A 12,518-nucleotide genomic window follows, 5' to 3' on the forward strand; every position below is an offset into this window, starting at 1 on the left:
TCCTTAGCTAGATTTTAAGCAAAGATATGTATTTAAGTCCCTTTAAATTACCCTGTTTTCTTAAGTGTTTGTACCAAGCAGATCTAAATAACATTTCCCGGAGCATCAGCTGTCTCTGTGCATCTGTACATCTTTAAAATGTGTCTTTAAATATAGGAAGCTCTGTAAATGAAGGGCATTGGGGTGGTTTTACAGTCCAGCTTTTCAGGGTCTTTTTGCCATGCTGGAAGCATGGTGCCTGGGAAGCACATGCAACATGTTGAGGTGTGAGCCTAAGGGCTGAGGGAAGGAGCTGTATCACTACATTTGCTGAAAAGTTTGTTGTAATCCATAAAATGGCTCTAAAGTATAAAGGAGGTACTTCCAGAGAGATCAGAAAAACTAGGGGAAAAGAGAGGTGATGTGGATGATATTTTAATGAGCATTCTCCTCATTGAGAGAGCATTCTTATTGAGAGAATATCTGCCATGTACCATTACTTTACTGAGAGCACAGAACAATTCTTGTCCGTGAGTAACTTCCAGGAGGTTTTGATTGTGCCTTGCTCTTCAGTGACCATTCTATTCTGCTTCAAAGAAGCACTCCAAAACAACTTGCATGTTGACCAGGAAATTTCCTTCTTATTTGTATAAATAAGACACTGAGAAGAGGACCTGGACTGAACTCAAGTTTTCTCTGAAGCTTTTGTGTCTTTGTCTGAAAGGAACACTGTTTGCCGTTTCCAAGGCAAAGTAGAGCCTTGTTTTGTTCTTAAAATAACATCCAGGAGCTACAATATTCCCAGAAATACAGGAGAGCTGGACCCAGCTCCCACTTTTGTCTGAAGTTACTGCAGTTGGCACCTACCAGCACCAGCACCCAGGGGCTGCTGGGTCCCTGCTCCTGTAAGGCTGGAGAGATTCTCCTGTATCTGCCTCTCTGTGGTACTCAGTGGGAAAAAGAGACCCAGGTGCCAATTTCTGCTTCATAGTTTGCTTTGCATTTAGCATCGAGGGGATAAAATATCATCAAAACCCCCTTGGGAACTGTGATTTCTCTCCTACCAGAGGGAATGGCATTACCAGTAGCTTAATATTTCCCTCTTTGGACTGATGTCAGAGGCATTTCACAGAAAGTGTTGTGCTAATGAAGCTAAAAGATCTCTACAGAGAAGTAGCAACTGAGCAGGGGTTTTCAGTATCAGATTTTTGGATTACCATTAGCCTCTTTTCTTTCAGTCTTGTTCAATTGGATCTTTCAGCTCCCATTGACATAAAGAAGGACTAAAAAGAATAATTTTCACATAGGACTGAAACTTATATGGCCCAGGAATTCAAGAGAAGATAAACAGAATTTATATGTGAGGAAACGAGTTAAAGTAGCTGCAGAGAGAAAGAAAGGAAAAGAGAAAAGCATTAGGGCTTCTCCCTCCTCCTGAATTTGGCATGTTGGATTTACTTTGTGATGCCAGAGAGATTTTTTGTCTGAAATACATTTGCTGAAAAGTCTGTTGTAATCCATAAAATGGCTCTAAAGTATAAAGGAGGTACTTCCAGAGAGATCAGAAAAACTAGGGGAAAAGAGAAGTGATGTGGATGATATTTTAATGAGCATTCTCCTCATTGAGAGAGCATTCTTCTCATTGAGAGAATGTCTGCCATGTACCATTACTTTACTGAGAGCACAGAACAATTACTGTCATTTGATCACTATTTTTCACACAGACAGGATGAAAGAGAAATAACACACACAAACACACACATATGCACGTGCACCACATGCAGATCCTCTTTCTCTCCCTCCCTCTCTCTCTCTATCTGATAGTTCCCCAGAGAGTTCCATCATACCTGAGTTTATGAGCCTTGGATCATCTATGGCCAGTGGATTTAGTAATAAACAGAGTGGAAATGTTCTTCATCAGAGTTCAAAGGAAATTTTGACCAGCCCCTGCCAGACATTGCTTCCCCTCAGCCCCTCAGCATTTTACTGTAATGACTCCCTTTGAGTGGAAAGAAAATGGAAAGGAAGGCAGCTTGTACATCTTTAAAATGTGTCTTTAAATATAGGAAGCTCTGTAAATGAAGGGCATTGGGGTGGTTTTACAGTCCAGCTTTTCAGGGTCTTTTTGCCATGCTGGAAGCATGGTGCCTGGGAAGCACATGCAACATGTTGAGGTGTGAGCCTAAGGGCTGAGGCAAGGAGCTGTATCACTACATTTAAAACAAAAATTGCACCTTTGAATTCCCTCTTATAGCCTTTGACCATTTAAAATCTGCCTCTGTTGGGCAAAATCTAAAGACACATCTTCTCTTTCCATAAAATGCTGTGCAATCCCACTATAAATGCCGCTGGACACAGAACACCTTTACATATGAGAAGAAAGGGTTGCCAACACTGTTAGCTCAATCTACTTCATTATATACTGATATTCAGAGCTTCTAAGAGCTTCCCACCCTCTTGGATGTCAAGAGGTTTCAAATACTGGAAATTAATTATGGACTTTATTTCTGTAGATTGTGTGGTGAAACCATAGCACTTGCAAGGACAAACACTTTAAAACACTAGATGGACCCAAAGGACTGCCCTGATTACTTTTATCCGAGGCATAAAAATACCAGTCATGTATTTTTATCTTGCTTTGAAGGTATCCATGGACTGGAGGTAGGTTATAATACTTTCAAAGAAGCTTGAGAAGTGAGAATTATGGGCCCTTCAGAGAATTGCCTATATCCCTCTAATAAATTCTCCTGAGGTTTATCTAAAGATGGTGGTGATGGCTCAGAGAAGGTCATAAATTGCCTGGGGGACATCATAGAAACACATATTCCCCTGTGACAACCAAGGGAATAGTGGGGAGCACAACAGACACAGCACACATTAGGTAATGCCCCCCATCAGACCGCAGATGTGTGAACTAGTTTAAAACTTTTATTGAGGCTTTTATTAGGCTGTGATACAGTCCCAGGCTCTTTGCAGTTGCCAGTGTAGCCAGTTGCTCGCAAGTGAAGTATAACAAATTAAAAATGCCTAATGTTCAAGCTATTCTACACTTAGGCGTGGGGAGGCCCAAACAGATAATATTTTGGGTGGCTGAGTGGCCAGGTTCCTTCTGTGCCTTGTCATCCTGCTTGTGAGAGCCATGGCATTAACCATAACTGTTTTATTTGATTTGAAACTGCAGCAGAGGTCCAACCTAAGCAGCAGTCTTGTAAATCCTTGATGATGCAGTAAATGCTCTTTAAAACATTGATAAACTAATGGTTATGTAGAGTTTTTTTGTTTGGTTTGGTTTGGTTTGGTTTGGTTTGGTTTGGTTTGGTTTGGTTTGGTTTGGTTTTTTTTAACCCCAATTACCCACTTAATGTAATTGATAGCTTTGGTAGACAAAATTTTCTTTAAACCTAAACCACACAAAAAGTTATAACTTTATTATCAAAAGTTGTCTTGGTCATGTATCTTGCTTCTGCCAAAGTGACTCAGTCCTAACAGAAGTTGTCACGTCTCTGTGAGATGGTTTGGTCTCAGTGACTTCATTGTCAGCAGGAGAGCTGGGCTGCAGCAACAGGGGTTTAGTGAGAGTGGGGACATGGGGAGGATCTTTAAAGTGGCAGTGAAGAGGGGCCAGTGGTTCATCACCTTTCACAGCACAGGAGCTAAAGGAACCCAAGGAACTGGCCAGATGTCAGGTTCTGAAATAACTAAAAATCCACAATTATTTGTTCTCTTGGCATGTGGCTATTAAGTGATGAAACTCTTTGCAATAGAATGCTGTAATTTTGCAATAGAATGCCAAGATTTTACATGAGTTCAAAAAACATTAGACAAATTATTGAGATAAAAAACCATTGAAGACAGTGAAAAACACCAGCATACAATCTCAGACTCAAAAAATTTATAAACCCCAGTCTGATGGAAGATAGTAGGGTGTACTGGAGAAGCATTATGGCAACTTCTCCACGTAACCACAAGCTCCTGCAGGAAATGAGAGAGCAGAGTAGATGAACCACTAGGTTAATAAATGTATTAAATTATTATCTTCTAGATATTAACAACTGAGCTAAGCACAATCCAGTCTGAGAGTCCTTGGATGGCTATGACTTCATGCACAACTATTAAAGCTTTGCTAGAAAAGAATTCCAGAAAAATCTCCTGGAGTCTCCAGATGTTCATAAATTGAATAATTCTATATGGTTCAGTTTAGACAGATGAATATGTTCTTCCATGTGGAAACTTTAAACCAAGCACAGAAGGACAAGTAGAGAGCATCATAGCAGACAGGAAAAGACGGTGAGAAGAAGAGAGAAGGTGGCAACTCTTGCAGGAATCATGAGCAGGAGATGGATTCTTTGGTCTCTTCAGGCCCTTTCCTGCGCCTGAGGAGAACTAATAGCTCCAAGAATCCATCTCTTTTCAACCCTATTGTTAGCCATAGCAGCAGGAAAAGAATGCATCCCCTGGGTCCATTTTTGCATTTACTTTAAGCTTCTCATTGTAAAAGCAATGCAAACTGGCTGTAGTATAAGTGAGGATTAAGTGTTGCACATATCGTTATGAAGTCACCAGGGACCACAGTAAAATCTGAGATATTACTACGCACAATTGTTGAATCAGCTCTCTTTAGAACCTGATTATCTTTTTAAACAAATTTTGTAAATGAGCTGTAATATTTTATATCCACTCAAAGCTTTTTAGCCCAAAGCACTTAACAAGCTTACAGACCTGGAGTGGGAAGCAGCTTTTGTTCTGTGTGTGGACAGTACCTGGCACGATGGAAGTCAGTCCCTCACTCAGGTTCCCATGTGTTGCTACAACAGCAATACCCTCAGGAGTATGAACAGCAGAATGGAAATACTGACATTTCTGGGTCAGAAAAATGCCAGACAAAGAATGAATAAGGAAAGCTTTGATTTTGAAATAAGGAGGTACAGAAAGTAACCAGAACCTAAGCTAAAGAGAGACAGATTTTGAAGGCTGAACTAAAAGACTAACCTCATTAACATATATATCACAACCTTTTTATGATTAATTCTATTCTGCCAAGAACCAAAAATGTTTCTAAATAAGAGTAAGGGTTTGACAATGCAGGTATACATACCCATTTACACCATATAGATATGCATTTATAGATGGGATACAGGACTTGAAGGATTTCTTGCCTATTTTTTAAAAGAAATACATAAGTATGCCCTATAAATATATGTAATAGTCACTTATACTCTTTGGAAAATAAGTGCCATTTATTACTGATATTCTTATTAAATATTCTAATCAATATTTTTACCAAAGTCCCAAATAACTATGCTGAGCTTCTTACTAGGAAACTGGGATCTCTAGCCTTCTGTTGCAAGCCTAGTGGGCAGAATATGCAAATGGAGAGGTTTACATGAAAATTCAACCATTTGCAAATGGAACACATCTGCAGTTTTAACCATGCTGAGTAGTGGTCTGTTCCCTGAGTATTTTCTGCTTTGGTGCCTGGGCAGGTAAGCTGAAGAATGTCATAAACATGGGCGCTGTTTGAGGAAGTAAAATGCCATTGGATGTCATTATTTCTCTCTCTTTGAAACTGAAGCAAGTCTTCTCTAGAGGTGGAAAATATGGCTATTACAGAAGGTAGATGAGTTCAATTTTGAATATTCTCGGTATTTTGGAATACTTGTCCTTAATTTAAAATAGCTCTCCAAAGTCAGACTTCTTCATGAGTCAGTGGAAACATACACAACCCTTTGCAAATGCAAGCAAAAACTTTGAACACCCTCGTTTTGGTACAAATTGGTCAGTCTGCAAATGGCTCAATTGGGTGAGCCTCTGAACCCTCCCAGCTGCTCGCATTGTGCTCTCCCAGCTTTCCCTCCCCAGCAACTTCAGGGAAGCCAGTTTTGTGGTAATATAAAAGTAGACCAGATCATAAACTTAGTCATGAGTGTCTCTGAGCATTTGAAATCATGTCATTGGGATCATGGAGTCTATTCCTGCAGCCATCAGAAGTCCTGTTTGTTTGAGTTCAGCAGTGGGCATATCAGTAACATGGAAAGTACCAAAACACTGTGTCACGCTTAGTTACTGCACAGGCATTTCCTCTGAGAAAACACTGTCAAGCACTACTGGTGGCTGCACTAAAAGCTTGGATTTAATTCTATGTCTTTCACCTTTCTGGTCTGAGATATCAGTAAAAGATTAGGAGCTGAGATATTTCTCCTTATTAATGGATCTCAACACTTAATAATTGCTTACCAGAAAATGGTTCCCTTTCTTCCATTATAATTAGTAATCTTATCAGTACCTGAGACTAAGAACCAACAGAGAAATATTTTCTATATGTTCCTTATTTTCAGAGCTGAAACAAGGATCTAAATTATGTTATATTGCTGTGACATAACATAAGAGAATATTACTGCTTTTTACATTCCAGATCCTTGTACCTTATCTATTGTACCATTGTATTGATGAATCAGATCTACATCACAGCCACTGAATATTTGTCAGTGATGGCATAGCTTAAGGAGTCCTTTGGTCCATGATTTTAAGTGTTTTGAAAGGTAACAAGAAAGAATCCAGCTTAATATCCAGACCTGGCTGAGTTGAAACAGTCATGAATAACAAGAAAAGCCAATATCTTTGTAAATGAGGCATCCCGTGCTTAATTTTTATTAATTTTACATTAATATTTTATAATGGTGAATTGCTCTTGAACTCTGTCCTGTGGCTGATAGGACTTTTCACCATTAAATTCTAAAAACAGGGAACACGAAAGAACCTCATAGCCTGTCTGTCTTGCTTACCTACAGAAATTCCCATGTAGTGTTTGGTCTTAAAAATGAAATCGTAAATCTTTGACATCAATAGAGAGACAAAATCTTTCAAAGGTAGAGATTTGTGGATTTATTCTGATTTTGCAACTGAGGCAAATAACTGAGATGTGGAAGAAATTGTCATCACCGTGGTCCGTGTGAAAGTATAAGGGACCTTGCCTACTAACCTGGAAACCTGGGAGAACTAACACAGAGCACATCAGTATGGAAATCATGCAAGCAAGAAGGAAAAGCATGAGAAAAGTATTGAGTTTAAATTAACACCTAGGAACACTAAAATTGAGATAATAATTTTTAGAAATAGTATATTTTAATATTTTCATGTAAGTATGTTAACAAATTTATCACGACCATTTTAGGGCTTTCTAAGATGGCTTTATAATCTAACATTATATGCTAGATATCTAGAAATACCAGAACTATTTTCCTTGTTGCCAAAGACACAGACAAAACAGTAAGTTTGGGGCTAGTAGGTGCTTTCACTGCAAATGGAAATACATTTCTTTCATATGTTTTCTTGCCTGAAATTTTTCATAGGGAATAAAACCCATTCTCAACCAGTTCCACATGTGATTTATTTGAGTTAAACTGTGTAGAATTAAATCTTAACAAGGGACTGATCTGAAATCTATAGAAATCTCTGGGACTCTTTCTATTAATTTGAGTGGTCTTTTGATCGGGTCTTACATGAAGAAACACATTAATGGGTCCCAAAGATGGAACTCATTAAATTACGTTTCCTTTGTTTTACATATGTAATTTAAATTATTTTAGATTTTATAATTCCCAATGAAAATATTTGATTCTACATTACATAAAGATAGGGGGGTTGTAGTGATATGGGAACCGGGACAAAAACTCAAGTTTGCTGGTATAAATAAGTCTTGTTCTATTAGCTTTTAAAAACTCCCATTATTTGCAATAACAAAAGATAAATGCATGTGTTAGTTTTCATGCTCTTTTAGCAACACAAATGTGAACATCACATTTTAGGTGCAGGTTATAAATATGATGTAGTAAAAAATTGGTTCAGCAAATCTACTGGGGAGAGCAGTCAAAGGCAAATATTTTTACCTGATTAAACCAAAACCTGACAACATCCCAGCCTGACAAAATATGTCCAAAACCCTTTTGCAAAAGGTCTGTGGCACCAAGCAAGAGGAAAGATGCTCAGCTTTAGAAGTAATGTTTTTGGGGAACACAGGAAAAGGCTGAATCTGTAATGCTGTAATGACTTGAGACAACTCATGTTACAACAGGTAAAGGCCAATACGTGCCCTCAATTCATGGCGAGGATGGAGATCTCTGTAAAATGGCATTGAGGCTGTTGAGCCATGAGTGCTGACAGCCTGATGTGAAGTAATGGAAAAGCAATGACAAAAAATGGAATTTTTTATTGTGTTTTGTCCCTCCCTCTCCCTCAGAGCTGCCACAGCAGGAATATGCTGCTTGGGAAGAGAACCTGTGTTATTGTTTGATTTCTGTTTTCTGCCAAGGGCGCTGGCAGAAAACAAGGCTTTCCTGTTACAAGAGGGAAGAGTTTGCCAAAATTCTTATTTTTCTCTACTAATTTCAGTGTAAGAGATCTGAATGATAATACAGAAGGCTTATGTGCTAGCCATTTTACAGCTGTTTTTGTAGACTGTCTTTTGCAAGCAGAGGTTATTTATAGCATCCTAAAAACTGACTCCACAACCCACGAATGATAACTAAATTACTGGTATCAATATCCATTTTTGTTACTGTTCTTAAGTGAGTTGAACTGTAATTAAATAAAACAAGCAGATTTAAAGATATTTTAGATCTCTCAGTGATCAGATATCAACATTCATCAGTTATGTGTTCTAGAAATACCAAAGCAGTGATCTGTAATATTTTCCCTATTTAATCCCTGAAAGTATTTGATTTTATCTTTTATCTTGGTTTCATCTATCTATCTATCTATCTATCTATCTATCTATCTATCTATCTATCTATCTGTCTGTCTGTCTGTCTGTCTGTCTATCTATCTATCTATCTATCTATCTATCTGTCTATCTATCTCAATAGGCTTTTTGGGGGGGCAAGGGAGGGTGTCACCATTTATGTGGCACATATTTAGAGAAAATTTTAGGGAAAAAAAGAAACAAGAAACCAACATGAAAAAAACATTTTCTATTTAAAACAAATACAAAAAGGATAACTTTCTGAACAGAGGTTTTTGTTGAACTTCAAAGTGAGAATTAATATATAAAATATCTAGGATCTTGAAAGAAATAAACTTTTGAAGACTTCTAATGTGTCTAATATAAACAAAAAAAGAAAAAAAATCCTTTGAGTCTTTAAAATAATATTAGTTTTGCTTGTAAGTTTTTATTTAACATCAACTTTTTGGACTGTTTTATTGAAACTTCAACAGACAGTAGCTTATTTTTCCACAGACTTAAGCACCTGAGATTTTTGGCTAATGGATATAAGGCCAGTAAAATTTCCTATAAAATGTAACTTTATACGAGAACTTACACAATGTTTATGGAATATATTCCAGCGTTTGCTTTTTCAAAAACAAACTTTAGATATTCATAGGAAGACTATCAGCTGCATTGCAATGAGAAAGTAAAAATTATCAGCTGATGAATACAAATAAACAGAGATGTTTTCCCTGGCTTCACTACTTGCTTCCTGAGGACCTCTATTTCCCACTTAAAGATCAATAAATACCAAGCACAAAGTTCAGTGAAATCCTTTCTGTTCCTCTTAATGAGCTGTGAGTTAGAACTTAAATTAAAACCAGGGATGAACAAAGATGCTTTTAATGAGAAAATTTCTGAATCAGAAATTCTACTCTTGTTACTTTTCATTATCCCTAATTTTGGCAAATAGATCCCCTGGTGGCTATGGATTCACCAATATTATGTGTCTAAATGGAGTGCTCTGAAGAGTATTCATCTTCAAAAAATAAATGAAGGACAGCACTTCAGAGCCAAGAATGACAGATATCAGTACTGGATTCATCCTTCAGAAGGAAATAGGCCCAGATATCCAAGATAATATACTTCCCAGAAATAATCTATCTGTTTTACGGCTATCAACAGCAAAACGTTGATTTCAGATAAGAACTTCTGCAAATTTCATTACTGTCAACTAGGGCTTTTACTCAGAAAGTAGGAAATGAGACAGCAAGCTCTAAAATGGACGACAGCATTTAAATGTACTTTGCCTCTTCTGCAAGTCCTATATAAAAACATTACAAAGAAAACACACCAGCAGTAATAAAACTGTCCATCAATTCTATTTCATACATAAAAGCATCTGATTAAGAACAAAACATGTAGCGCTTCTGACAGTAGGAATCCTGTTCTCTTCCCTACATGTAATTTACTCCAAAAAACTTTATCTGTTGCAAACAGGTCAACAATTTCTAACTTTTCTCCAAATAAGACACCCACACCTCCATTTGATCTTCATACTTCAGAGAAGTCAAATGGAAATTTAACTTCAAATTCCATGAGGCAAATTTAGGTCACTGCTTTGGACTGAGACATCCACCCTTGTTCTCTGTAGCCTGAAATGGCAAATAGGTATAAATTTTGTCTGGGGGACAAACTTAGAATCATAGAACCACAGAGTCATAGGATCACAGAAACATAAAATATATTGGGTTGGAAGGGACTGCTAAGTCTTCTATTCCAGCCTCCCTGCAATGAGCAGAGACATCTTCAACTAGGCCAGCTTCTTCAGAGCACCATCCCAACTGACCACCAGAGTGTTGGAATAATATCACCCAGAGGAAAGTTTCTGGTCTTTTGGTTTCTTCTTTCTTGAATCTGGTCCTACAAGATTTTGACCACCAAACCTGGCATTCTAGAAGTCAACTAATCCCTCACTGGAATGGGAGAATTTGGAAGGCAGCTGCTTGTATACTTCCCAAATATTCCCATACAATCCCATCACCATGCATTTTTTCACTTGGCAAATCTAAGAAAGGTTAACCCAATGTGCCTCTGATTGCTTTCTGATTGTCACTCTGGACAGGTGGGAATTGTCTGGGTATTAATGGATAAGTTTTAATATATGGAAAGATATTAGTAAAAACTGTTGCCTTTAGCAGAGAGGTCATGGATTTGAATGTAATGTCCCTTTCTTTTCTCCTTGAGTGATGATTCCTTAAGATCTCTTCACTCAGAGGTAATCATCTTACAGCCTTCTTCTAAGCAGCTGAGATGTGGCTTCAAGCATACAGGCAGTGAACATGCCTGGATATTTTTCTCCTAATATACCTTGAGTTTTGTAAATGGTTCTAGAAACTGGCTGATGCTCTTAGAACTTTCTACATGAGGCAGTACCCAGTCAAAAATTAATGAACTACCCCTAGCTGCTGAGGAATAACTACTCAAAGAATTGGCACAAAATAAAAATATGAAATAAAACTTTCCTGTTCCTGTTGGAACAAGAAAAGAGCCACCTCAAACTGTTATACCGTATAATGAGCACATTGCCCAAGGACAGTTATTCCAAAACTCAAATCATATTTTGTATTAAGGAAGACCATATCACAGGGTTATTTGCTGTGCTGAATCCACCCCTAATCCGCTGTCCCACTTTGTAGTAGTATTGCAATTTCCCAGAACAACTAAGTCCCTGGGTGCAGCTGGGGATCATCATCACAGGGGAACAAAAACTCAACACATTTCATTTTACACAGCTCAGAGAACGTTAGGGTGCTTCACACTGACATCAAATCTTCTTGCATCCCTCCCTTTTCTTTCCTCCTCTCAAGTCATAGCCACTGTTCTAACAGTTCTGCTTCTACCAATGTTTTAATCTCCAATTGCTTAATTGTCAGTTACCAAAGCTTTCCTGTTTGCTTAGTAGACAGTAGTTATGATTATTTAAGCTCTGCTTAACAGTATAGCTTAATATGATAATAGAGGGCTATTGATCAGAAAGGGAGCTGGACTGGAAGATGTTCAAACAGTCTTGACTCCTCCTTGTGGAGGGTTATGTATAGGCTCTGTCTGCTCCTTCATAAATAACACATTTGAACATAAATAAAAGCCCTTTAGCCTTCAGCTGAAGTGAGAGAGTCTGAATGGGTCTTGAATCAGCTTAATGTCATAATTTCTCACAGTCATCCCACTGTTCTGCTGTTTTCATTTAGAATGAATATAAACTATCCAGATTTAGTGTGAGTTTCTGCTTTCAGGAGCAGTGCACTTAGGGATTCACTGAGTATGTGAAACAAATTCTCAGTACCAGTTTTTAAACAGGGATTGAGACTAAGTAATGGAAATAGCAGAGCCCATGGGATTGATTAAAAGCGTGTTCAGTTTCCTAATATTCAAAGTGCGGTAATTAGAGCCCTCTATGACACAGGACTGTAAAATCCAATTGATCAGATGCTCACATACATGGGTTTTCCTTGTAGCAGTTAGCTAACACCAGAAATGTTCCAAACACGTAATGGAAAAACCATTACTATTTCGGAGCCCAAGACGCCGCACGCTGGATTCGTATTCTCGTTACAGTAAATTGCTGTTTATCTGGAACACGTCATCCTATTCTGACAGTCTATCCAAGGGTCCATATTTTCTGTCTGAGCTGATTACACCCCTCTGTGTGTCATTTGTGTCTCCCTGAAAACCTCTGGCCATAGGGAAGCGTGGAGGCTGTGGGGAAGGGAAGACACAATTAGCCCTGTCCTCCAGCCATGACGGGAAAGTTGATACAGGAGTAATAACCACAAGC

Source organism: Geospiza fortis, unplaced genomic scaffold, assembly GCF_000277835.1.
Source record: "Geospiza fortis unplaced genomic scaffold, GeoFor_1.0 scaffold41, whole genome shotgun sequence".
NCBI lineage: Eukaryota > Metazoa > Chordata > Aves > Passeriformes > Thraupidae > Geospiza > Geospiza fortis.